The following is a 13271-nucleotide window of genomic DNA, read 5'->3' as shown; positions in this document are numbered from 1 at the left end:
AGTGCACAACCAGCAAATTCATACTGACTGCAGGAAAAGGAAGGTTTTGAGTCTTTGTGAAAGAGTATGAGAAAACCAAACACATTCAGGGGGACAGGAGTAGCACAGAGCTAAGGGTAATGGGAGAGACAGAAAACACAGAGCTGGACATATATAATGCATTTCAGCATGCTTTTATATTAAGGATTGAAATTCTTCTACTAATATCTACTAAGACTATTCAAGACATGACCCTACATGCTACTAGAAAACAGCTTTAAATATATCAAGTCACAATCTAAATTAAAGTAACTGGTGTAAGATCGGGAAATTGCTCATCAAATTACGCATCTTTATTACACGCTCTGCATTAGTCATCTCAATGACCTCTATGACACAGCGATGCACAGTCATTGGAGTCAGAATATTTTTATCTAATTTTCACAGCTAAGTCCATTTGAATTTCAGAAGTTGTCATTTTATTTGGGTAAATCACAGGCAACTCATCCTCAGAACTGAATACCAGCGCAGTTCCCTAGCCAGAGCAAGTCAAAAATCAAAGAACACTCTATCAAGTAAGGTTACTTTAAATTCCTATCTACCAACTGTGCAATCAGCATATAAGTTGATGACAGGAGTTTGTCATTTGATCTTAGATAAGAAGAGAGAAAGGAAAGGACAGGAAATCTTCAAGGTGTGATAGGCATCTATTTTTCCTTGAAGAATGGTAACTCTCAGAGAGGATGAGATAGTCCTCTTTTTTCTGTTTCAGGTTCTTGGCTCTCCAATAAGTGGATGTCTTTCTTCTTCCAGATGCTGATAATGCTATCTCCCAAGCAGTGCTGCTATCAAATGTTCTAATAACCAGTTATTCCTCTCTTCATTCTAGTGTAAATAATAATAGTTTCTGAAATTAATCAATAAAACCAAACATACTGAGCAAGCAGGCCAATATAGTTCCAAATTCTGAGCTGACAGAGATGTTTTTTGTATAAAGAAATCATTTTAGGTCAACAATATTTCTTCAGTTTTAAACTAAAACAAGAGATATTACACCTTCAGGAGTACAGGACGCTCACTGCCTTTTGGGCTTAAAAGGCAACAGTCGTTGTTTCCTTTCCAATATTCTTGTTCTAACGGTTCTCCATTACTTGGAAGAGCTTTCTTCCTAGCATAATTTACAAGTATCTACACTGCTGTGTTTCTACACCTGCATTTTGGACATTCTCCTTCTTGTATATTATCTAAAAACAAATAATACCATTACCTCAGCTGGAGATCGAGTAGAAATTGCTACTACAACAGAAACTTCCTTATTTTAGGATTATTTTTGTCTCTTTTCTAAGCATACCAAGTATTACAAACAGTGCTTGGGGTTCTGGGGTTGCTTCTTGTTGTTGTTGTTGGTTGGTTGGTGTTTCTTTTATTAAGTAGCCATTTATAAGTCCATAAGATAAAGGAGTGCAGTTCATCTCACCTTATTTTTTGTGTCTCATCTGAGCTAGTCACCTAGTCTCCCTTCACAGTTAGTGGAGCAAAACCACACCTCTTGGACATGTTTAATCAGATGTCATTTACTTCTTTACTTCATGACGCACCAAGGAAATATCTTGCTCTTCCCTGATTGTAAAACAAATCCTTGGGATTAGTTCAAATACATGTATTTTCCTCTGGGAACATGACTGCCCCCTTGAAACACTTCAAGGTGTTTACTGAGGAGGACATCTAAACATGTGTTCCTTCATAACCTCTATACCAAAATACAAAGTTTATAGACCTTAAAGGATGCAATGCTTCACCACTTCTTTAGTAACTGCCTGAAGGACAGGCAGAACATTTTGCCTAACTTGACTTTCTCTCTCTCTCAAAATCTATGGGTTTATTTCTGTCATGGCTGAAAATCTGAAGTATGCTGACTCTGTAAAATATTATTTTTCAAGCTTCACACCAAAAACACTTTGCAAGCATAGTGCCAGATTTGCTGCTAGCAAGCAAATGAGTATCACAGGAAGAAACAAAAATACTGTGTACTAATTTGCACAGGGTTTTCCCCCGATTTCCCCTCCCCAGTACATTATTCTACAGTATTATTTTAGTGCCCTGTGGTGCTGAATATTGTAAGCTGACGGAAAAAAAGTTGAAAACTTGTCAGAGAAAGTAGAACTAAATGACTCTATGACCTTTCAGTGACATGCCAACATAAGATGGTGAAAAATTTGCATGAAGGCTGAAAGGATTTTAAAAGCTACTCAAATGTACTTATATGACATAATTTTATATTTAAACCGTACCATTTCCTTCAAAGAGTTCTTCATTATCTTTCAGGGGAAAAAAAGCAAAATCAAAAAAACAAACAACACAACTGTTGCTAGAAGGTCTAAAAATGAAAAAATCCCTTTGAAAATTATTTCAGAATCGAAATTTTATGCGTTCCATTCAGGTTTAATTATGTTTTGCATTATATTAGAGCAGGAAGTGATTTTCATATTTTAAAAGAAAGGGGGTTTTTGTCTGGTTTCTTTAAAAAAGCTAGTACACTACTTTGTCATTTAAATGAACAAAATAATGAATTGCAAATGGAGAGAACTCAGTGAAGCATAAGACCATTTAGCAAAATATTTATACATCCTGCATAGATTCTTGTTCCCCTGGAAAGGTTATTTGAGTGTAAATGTGACATTTTGAAATGTGTGACTGCAGTGAAAACTAAATCAATCATAAGTCATTTATCACTTAGTAATGAAATTTAATGTTTATCTTCATTCTCATTCTCATTTAAAGAGGTCTTGTCCCTGTAATTACTGGCTTTGAGTCTGACCTTCATACTTTTTCCATGCAATTAACTTTTTCCTTGCTGACATCTGACCTAGATAGGGGTCTGTTCTTCTGTAACAAATATGTATTTTAACAAAAATAATAACCAAGTTTCAGTCATTGATATGTCACTGTATTTTTTAAAATGGAATTCCATAGCATTTGGCACATTTACTATATGTTTATCACTAGCTTTATATCCTTTGCAGCCGTTTTAGGTAACCAGACAAACAAACTGTGGTCTCTAGCTTCACAGTCCTAATCTAAACTTTTCTACTCCTTGGGCTTCCACTTAAGAGGACTGGTTAAATAAGAACAAAAGTTAATACATTTTGTGTACTAGCAGAATAGTCTATATGTTCACTAACATGTAATTTTCTGTTTCTGTGTTATTTGAAGTTTCCCAACTTGCATTCATTTCACATATGCATACATATTACCTGTACAAATAAAATGGTTTTACAGCTTTTCTCCTGTAATGTTTATGGTATTTTGTACTATTTCTGTACACAAATAAAGGAAACATTTCCCCTACCTCCATGTCCCCCCCAAAAAAGGAAAATAATAAAAAAAACCCATCACTACATGATCAGGAATTTAAAGGTTGGTTAAAGGTTACATGTACATACTAGATCAATAAGGCAAATTAATGTCTAAACAAACAGCATTAATCTTAACTCTGGTTTTCTAGATCAGAATCTGCTCTCTTGTAGCTCGATTATGGAATTTATATACACTCATGTGTTCCTAATTCAACATACTATAAAACATGATATCCCATTCAGTGCATGCATTTTACAAGGTTTTATCTCACAGATCCTTCTGAAGGGAACAGCTATTTTGATGTTGCAGAAAACTGCCTTTTCATCAATGTTAACGACATTGAGTTAAAAAATGGGATACAGTTCAGATTGGGTCAGAACAGAAGTAGTGTATTACTGCAGCTATAGGAGAGAACACACAGCAGCAATGTGTCAGACTCTGCTGATAAAAACTCTGTCCAAGTAGGAAAAATTTATATACCTTTAAGTTATACAATCCATTCTTCACCAGCACTGTGCCAGATAAACAGGATATGGTAAATAACAACAGCGATTGAAATCCTTCTGATAAGGAGGCTTTAGACAGTACACCCTATTAGGACTGATCCACTCCTATGTTAACTAAATTGTGCTGACTGACAGGACCATTAGCTGCCAATGTTTCTTAACTAGTGAGGCCTGCAAAGGCCCATGAGATGTTAACTCTCTTGCCTCCACAGTGGAAATCTGAATGATTTTAACCACTCCGGTGTATGCCAAAGCTAAGTCAGAGAGGAGAGAGATGCAAGATTTGGTTCTGAATCTGTATGTCTTTCAGTAATGCAGAAATACTGCATTAGTAATCTCTCCACCAATAAACAATCTAATCACTGAACATTTTTGGCTAGTGCCAGCCATTTAAAATAAATGCAGCCTGTGGTCAAGCTATGTTCCTAAGGCAAGAATGTGCCTTCCAGGCAGGCATTGTTCATCAACAAAGAAGAGTGCACTTCCTTTCGGTCAAGTGGAAGTTATCTGAAACAAAAACATTGATTTTTTAGAAAGGCAAAACCAAAAATGGAGGAATTCTATGCGTTTTCCTCAGACAATATATCAGATTTCACAAACTCTATTAAGTTTGTTTAAATGACCAAAATTTCTGGTCAGAATGGAAATAAATTATTTTACTGTTGGGTTATCCTAGAATGTATCATTTCTTATTGTTAATGATAATTCTCCTAGTGGGAAGAAATTTTACTTCTTTAAAGTTTATATGGGACAGTAAACACAGTTTCCTTCCATTTCAGTCAAAGTGCCAGGTTGAGCTACCTTCTGTTACAAATGCAAGCTGTACTTCTTGAACTTGCCTTTTGTAACAGAACACCATCCCTCACCTCCACTGCACGTTTTTTCCTTTAGATCTGTGAATTATAAATGGCATTATAGGAAGGTGGTTAGATGCTGCAAAATCTGCGTGTGGATTGTTTTGGTACTGTGGTCAATAATATATGGAAATGCATTCTTTAATACTGAAATTTTTTGCTTATATATAATGTCAATAATTGTAGGGTTGGTTTATAAGTTTCCAAGTGCTTGTAGGAGAGAAAAGAGACTGACAAATTAAAAAATTAACAGTTATTAACCACAGAATCATAGAATGGTTTGGGTTAGAATGGACCTTAAAGATCATCCAGTTCCAACCCCCCTGCCATGAGCAGGGACACCTTCCACTAGATCAGGTTGCTCAAAGCCCCGTCCAACCTGGCCTTGAACATTTCCAGGGAGGGGGCAGCAACAGCTTCTCTGGGCAACTGCTTCCAGTGTCTCACCACCCTCACAGTAAAGAATTTCTTCCTTATATCTAATCTAAATCTAACCTCTTTCAGTTTAAAAAATTATTCCTCGTCCTATCACTACACTCCCTGATAAAGAGTGGCACCCCATCTTTTCTGTAGGCACCCTTTAAGTCCTGGAAGGCCGCTATAAGGTTTCCCTGGAGCCTTCTCTTCTCCAGGCTGAAAAACCTCAACTCCCTTGGCCTGTCATCAGAGGGGAGGTGCTCCAGCCCCCTGGTAATCTTCATGGCCCTCTTCTGGACTCGCTCGAGCAGGTCCATGTCCTTCTTATGTTGGGGGCCCCAGAGCTGAACACAGTTACTCCAAGTGGGGTCTCATGAGAGCAGAGTAGAGGGGAAGAATCCCCTCCCTCGACCTGCTGGCCACACTTCTCTTGATGCATCCCAGCGTACCATTGGCTTTCTGGGCTGCGAGCACACATTGCTGGCTCATATTCAGTTTTTCATCCACCTATACCCCCAAGTCCTTCTCCACAGGGCTGCTCTCAATATACTCTTCACCCAGACTGTATTTGTGCATGGGATTGCCTCAATCCATGTGCAGGACCTTGCACTTGGCCTTTCTGAATTTCATGAGGTTTGCAGAGGCCCACCCCTCTCAAGCCTGTCCAGGTTCCTTTGGATGACATCCCTTCCCTCCAGCATATTGACTACACCACGCAGCTTGGTGTCATAGGTGAACTTGCTGAGGGTGCACTCAGTCCCACTGTCCATGAACCCAACAAAGATGTTAAATAGCGCCAGTCCCAACATCAACCCCTGAGGAGCACCACTCATCACTCCTCTCCAGTTGGACATTGAGCCGTTGACCACAACTCTCTGAGTGTGACCATCCAGCCAATTCCTTATCCACTGATGGGTCCAGCCACAAAACCCATATCTCTCCAATTTAGAGACAAAGATATCATGCAGGATAGTGTCAAAAACCTCGCACAAGTCCAGGTAGACAACATCAGTTTCTTTTCCCTTATCCATCGGCACTGTAACTCTGTCATAGGAGGCCACCAAATTTCTCAGGCACAATTTGCCCTTAGTGAAGCCATGTTGGTTGTCACCTATCATCTCCTTATTTTCCATATGCCCTAGCATAGTTTCCACGAGGATCCATTCCATGATATTGACAGGCACAGAGGTGAGACTGACTGGCCTGTAGTTCCCCAGGTCCTCTTTATTTTCCTTTTTAAAAATGCGTGTTATTTTTCTCCTTTTCCAGTCAGCAGGAACTTTACTGGACTGCCACAACTTCTCAAATATGATGGATAGTGTCTTAGTCACTTCATCTGCCAGTTCCCTCAGGACCCGCAGATGCATCTCATCAGATCCCATGGACTTGTACACCTTCAGGTTCCTTAGATGGTCTTGAACCTGATCTTCTCCTACAGTGTATGGTTCTTCTTTCTCCCACTCTCTGCTTTTGCCTTCTGTGTCTTGGGCGGTGTGGCTGGAACGCTTGCTGGTGAAGACTGGGCAAAAAGTCTTTGAGTACCTCAGCCTTTTCCATATCTCGGGTGACCAAATCTCCTTTTTCTCTCCAGAGAAGGCCCACATTTTCCCTATTCTTCCTTTTACCACCAACATATCTTTAAAAACTTTTCCTGTTGCCCTTGACATCCCTGGACAGATTTAATTCTATCAGGGATTTGGCCTTCCTAACCTGATCCCTGGCTGCTTGGACAGTTTCTCTGTATTCCTCCCAGGCTACCTGTCCTTGCTTCCACCCTCTCTAGGCTTCCTTTTTATGCTTGAGCATGTGGAGGAACTCCTTGTTCTTCCATGCAGACCTTCTGGTGCTCTTACCTGATTTTCTCTTTGTCGGGAAACATCGCTCCAGTGCTTGAAGGAGGTGATCCTTGAATATTAACCAGCTTTCTTGGGCCCCTCTTCCCTCCAGGGCTTTATCCCATGTTACTCTGCCAAGCAGATCCCTGAAGAGAGGCCAAAGTCTGTTGTCCTGAAGTCCAGGGTAGCGAGTTTGCTGTGTGCCCTCCTCGCCACCTTTAGGATCTTGAACTCCAACATTTCATGGTCACTGCAGCCAAGGCTGCCCTTGAGCTTCACACTCCCCACCAGCCCCTCCTTGATGGTGAGAACAGGGTCCAGCATAACACCTTTCCTCACTGGCTCCTCTGTCACTTAGAGAAGGAAGTTATCATCTACGCATTCCAGGAACCTCCTGGATTGCTTATGCCCTGCTCTGTTGTCCCTCCAACAGACACCAGGGTGGTTGAAGTCCCCCATGAGGACTAGGACTTGTGAACGTGAGGCTGCTCCTATCTGTCCATAGAGGGTCTTATCTACTCAGTTTTCCTGGTCAGGTGGCCTGTAGCAGACCTCCACTATAACATGTCCTGTCTCCGCCTTCCCTTTAATCCTGACCCATAAGCTCTTTGTCAGCTCCTTGTCCATCCCCAGGCAGAGATCCATGTACTCCAGATGGTCATTGACATAGAGGGCGACCCCCACTCCTTGTCTCCCCTGCCTGTCCTTCCTAAAGAGCCTGTATCCTTCCATTCCAACACTCCAGCCATAGGAGCCATCCCACCATGTCTCCATGATGCCAGTAGGATTTTAGCCCTGCAGGCATGCGCAGGTCTCTAGCTCCTCTTGTTTATTTCCCATGTTATGTGCATTTGCATAGAGGCAGTTAACTTGGACCCTCGATGAAGCTGACTTTCTGGCTGGAATTCTTTGTGCTGCTCTTCAGCTGCTCCCTTGCTGACCTGTGACCCCCTCTCCAGGCTCTGGGCAACTATTGCTGGCACTGGCATCAAGCTAGTAGGAGTGGGATGGATTGAGGTGATCCTACCCAGGCAACTTTAGTTTAAAGCCCTCTTCACCAGCTTGGCAAGCCTATGACTGAAGATGCTCTTTCCCTTCTCTGACTCTGAGGGAGTCGGCTTTTGGGTTCCTTACCTAGCTTTACACATGACAATTCCCATATCTTTGTCCTATCCAGAAGCTGCACAGCAGTTCTTGTGTTATACTGTGTTGTGTTATACTGTGCCTAGCTGGTAATTCTCTCTGTGCATCCCTGTAGAATTTTCCTGTAGCACCATTAATATCAACATCCCAGGAAATAGTTAAAAATGGTATAAGATTTTCAATTATAGTTCAATTAGTATAGTTTAGAGACTAAACCATAAAGAGTGATCATTCAACAATTAAAGTGATAGCCACTGCCAAGTTGCCAATCCACAGAATAATTGTTTTTTATGTACAGCCTATCATCAGAGATGTGGGTGAGGGAGAGGCTGTGACACCACACAGAAGCACATATAGACTCATATGATAGTTTGACAACAGGTTTCATACTGTCTTTCTATTCTTTTGGAAATATTTCTACTTATATTTACAAGATCCAAACAATCTTTGTAATTTGGTAAATCGTACTCCCCAAGAAGCCAGGTCTGCAAATAAGAAAATGTCTTCAGCATAAAAGTATAAGGCAAATTCAGGTCTATATAATAGGTTTTCCAATGAAAATATTAGGTGAACTTTTTGATATATTCTTCTTGTTTCTAAACCCTATTAAGGTACTTATTGAATACAAAGAGGCAAGCGATATCCATACATAAGCATGTGAAAGAGTGAAAACAAAAAAAAAGAGGTTATCCACTAATGGTGGCAAGGGACACAGTAAAACATTAGGAAGAGATAAAAATATGCATTTGTGTCAAAACTCTGGAAAGTAATACATCAAACATAACTGAGCTACTGAGTAGTTTGGGAAAACACAAACCTGAAAGTAAAGTGACTGCATATTTGTTTAATCCTGTTTAGTAATTACATTTAAATACAAAACTAGCTAGCTGATCTACTTCAATTAGTCTCTCTCCAGACAGGGGTTCTCTAATACTACGTATTTATACTAGAGTTTATGGCAACATGCCCTAGGATAAATTGGCCTTTGAATATCAACAAATAGATATAATTAGTAATAATTAGAAAACCTTTGGATTTGTTTAAGAGCTCTTCATGGTTGAGAATTTATTGTTTGTTTTGTTTTTAAATATAAATTTGTGTTAATCATTTAAAAACATTATAGACATAAAAAAAACCCTCTAACAATTTATCTAGCATTTTATACTTCCATAAAACACTCCAGGGTGCCCATTACTGTATGATATCAGCATGCATACTAAACTCAATGTAGGTGAGCTGTGTTAATATTATGCTTCAACAGCACACCCTGGAGTGTCTTATTGCTTAAATGATGGAAAGGTCAAACAGTTACAGCATACTATCATGTTTCTCAGAACAATTCTACATTATCATTCTCTGTTACCTCATCCTTTCGGGAAAAGTAGCTGCAAGAAAAAATAACAAACACAATTCAATTAAACCAGGTTTGTTAAAGTGCTAATATGAAGAATAATCTTGTAGTTCTCTTTGGGTAGTGAGTAAGGTCACATCTTGTGTATACAGTGTTAGCATAAATTATGTATCAGTAGAAAATCCAGTAAAGCTTCCAATCAAAAATCTAACTAGATATTAATATTTTTAAATAAAATGGAAGGACTGAATATTGCAGATGCTGATATGTTTACTGCAGAATATATGAAGCTTAACAAACACCAGACCTGCATTAGCAAGGGGAAAATAGAATTTTAGGTCAGAATCAGTGTCTCACTACACATGTCAGCTGTTGCAGCACAGAGCCTTTCATCTTAAGAACCTCCCTGGGTAATAGCATACTACAGTAGAGCAGAGTAGAGGAACCTGCAGCCAGGATGCATGTAGCACAATTGTTCTATGAGTAACTATATATTTGTGGTATCCAGAACTGTTAGTCTAGTAGTAACCTTTAGTAATAAATGTTCAGAAGGAGAATATTTGTTAGTGCTGCCTGTACTTACTCTGCCTTTGATTAATTCAACTGGTCTGTCATACAGCAGTTCTATATACTATGAAAACTCAGATTGCACAAAATATTATTCCTCCTGAATAGTACTTCATCTCTGATTCAGAATCAGCAACATTTGACCAGTCCTAGAGGGGTAAACCAGGAAAAACTAAACATGGATTTTGAAAGCAGAGTATTTTTGTTCGACACTCTAAAAGCTCTGGTTCTCTCAGCACTTCAGCTCTCCTTCCAGAACAAAAGAAATTTTCTCAAGTTATGGAAAGGGAACAATGCTTCTGCAGGCTCCCAGCATTCTCTGGTTTATGACATTAAGGCTTTTCTAGAAAACACTGGATCCTTTTTCTCAGACTACTTTTCTTGATGTTGTAGGAGTAATCATACCAAGATGCCCTGTATCTTCGTAGAAGAATTCCTCTGAGGTTCCTAAAGAAGGCTGTAGGCACAAACTGCTCCCTAAATGTAACCAAAAAAGCCTTTAATCTCTGCAAGAGAACACCACCACCTCAGCTTGGCCTGCAAGATACCTCTGAAATCTGAATACCATTGAAAGAAAGCTGTCTACCATTAAAAAATACCAAACCAAACCAAACTAAGTGCACACCCAGCTTCAGTTGTTGTCTACCATGCTCCTGGCATTTTCTTCTCTATCAGTTCTGAATCCCAATACTGCTTTTTTTGGTGTTTTGTTACTGTCTATGGTGGACTGAGTAGAGTAGAACCACATTGGAAATACGTGGGAGTTCTCCACTAGTAATGTTGCCAAGCATGTGGGCTGGAATACTTTCTCCTGGTTTGTAGAAAAAGTTCCATTTAAAAGTTAAAATAATTATTGATCGAAATTCCTGAGCATCACTTAGGAGGGAAGTAAAAAACCTCTTTCAGGGTTAAACAGTGCCAAACAACTACTTATTTTGGATACAACTGTAGTTCAGTTAGAAGAATGTAATTTTCTTCATGGTTATAATAAGCAGCACTGATGATTTTATCAGTTAATTTTAAAGTGTAGAAAGAGTTACTTATGAGGTGTAGATTTGTTTTAAATTTCTTTAAAGTGGCCCCAGTAAGGCAGATTCTTTTTCCCCTTTAAGCTTTAACTTCAACGTAAAACATTTTTTCAGTAACTCTTGGAAGCTTCCTCTATCCGAGTGGCTTTAAAAATGCACATCTATTTTATGCAACAGTATCATTAGTGTTTCATTTATGTGCTGCCATTATTTCTTCTTTTGCTTTTCTTGTCTTTTATTAGGTATTTCTATGAACAGCACTTACACTGTGTGTACACACATAAGTAAAAAAATAAAATAAAAAGAAAAAAAATACATTTCAACATACCTTTCTGATTCTTCTTTTCACCACAAATTGGGACTGTTCAGGGACATTGGTAATGAACAGATCATAAATGCTGCTGCAAGCTTTTTAGGACAATAAATTATCAGTACCCATTTGAAAGTAATTAGTCAGTAAAAGGTGACTTCTTTTTCACACCTAAATGGGAAATGATTCATTTGCCTGGTACACAGAGTTAAAAGACACTCTCTTATTTCTCCTAGTTTTTGTGTCCTATCTGAAGCTTAGGTAGGCTGCAACTATTCTGAGACTAGAGAAACCATACTTCCCAATACATAGTTGCAAATAGAAATAAACCAGAATGTAGGTGCTTCAAGCACTGATCACAAAATACAGCAGATATTTAGGAGTGAATCTCATAAACATTTTTATGTAGAGTAAAAATGTATGTGCAGACAAATGTATACGACTATAATTTTTTTTTAAATTTTAATACAGACAACATCAGAAAAGTGAATTTCAGCGGGCTTCCATGTAACTAAACCCTGATCATTCCCTCCTTTCAACACCATACAGGTATTTCTTTGACTCCACAGCTAAAGCTGAGTGCTTCATGCTTTAAAAATCTAGCTCTCACCCTGATTTACTCTGCTTATAAAGCAAATGTAAGAGTAACATGAATATGAATTTTTATTTAAAGTACTTCTTGAATATTCCCCTTAGTTTATCAATCACTTAAGACCTTATCTTGCAAATATGCCTTGTGCAGTGCTATCAATGACCCATGACTACACTGCAAAATAGGCTTCCAATGCAAAAAAAAAAAAAAAAAATCCCCTTTAAATGCTAGATTTTATGTACTCCTAAATAACCATTTTTTATTTTTGTAACATTCAAGAGTAAGGCAGTGCTTTAATCAAACAAGTGCATGCTGAAACTAGAAGCATTCTTAACTATATCAATCACACTATCATGTTGCTGTCTTCAAAACAGCCATATGACCAACCAGGTATTGTATAAAGTGATGGAAGATGCAGATTTTAGACTTATATTGAAATCCGTTATATTTTCTTAATTCAACAGGCAAATCAGTATAACAGACAAGTTAATTTTAGAAGTATTAGCTTTGCTAGGCAAGTATTTTGGAGTCAAAATTCCAGATATTTTGTCAATGACACAATGTTACCATTCTGTCTCCAAATTCCCATTTAAACCCTCTTATAATCTATATACATCCCCAACATATTCTAGAAAATCTCCTCTCTTTGGAATCAACATCACTGCTTCCTGAAATGTCAGGTATCCATGGATCCTTTCCCACTACAAGAGAAATTTTCAAGCCCTTCACAGAAGCTGAAAGTCAAGTAGTATCCACCATGATAGTGCTGATAAAAAAGCTGAAGTAACAGCTAACATTATATATGTAATAATTATAAAAGAAGACCCATTGGTCATCTTTTGTGTATTTTTGGTTGTGTAATATACTAATTAAACAGAAGAGATGCAACGAGGGAAATATTTGTTTTTCCTCCCAAATCTTCCAACCATTAATAAGGAGGAATGAGTCCACAAACCCAAAGAAGAGTAAAACGGGAATGCTCCATGAATTACAAAGGAGAAAACAAATGTGTGTCTTTACTGTATGAGGGATGCTCAGTAATCTGCAGGTTGCACAATCTTTCTGACATCTGTAAGCATTACTCCACAAAGACAAAGTAGGAAGTAAAGAAGTAAAATGAACATACCACCTTGGTATTCATAATTATATAACCAGAAAACTAATTCCTGGTAAAAGGTAATCCAGTAAAGATGCTGCATCTAGTCAAAGAATGGAGAAGATGGGTAGCAGTAAAACGTAACAGTGAAAAAAGACATCTGCTAATTACAATCAAGGGGTAAGTGACAGTTTCAAAGTGTAACTATTTAGGCACAGGTTTCCAAGGCAAATTAA

The sequence above is a fragment of the Strix aluco genome, chromosome 1 (assembly GCF_031877795.1).
Source record: "Strix aluco isolate bStrAlu1 chromosome 1, bStrAlu1.hap1, whole genome shotgun sequence".
NCBI lineage: Eukaryota > Metazoa > Chordata > Aves > Strigiformes > Strigidae > Strix > Strix aluco.
The sequence above is the reverse complement of the archived record's forward strand: the minus strand, read 5'-3'. Positions refer to the sequence as shown.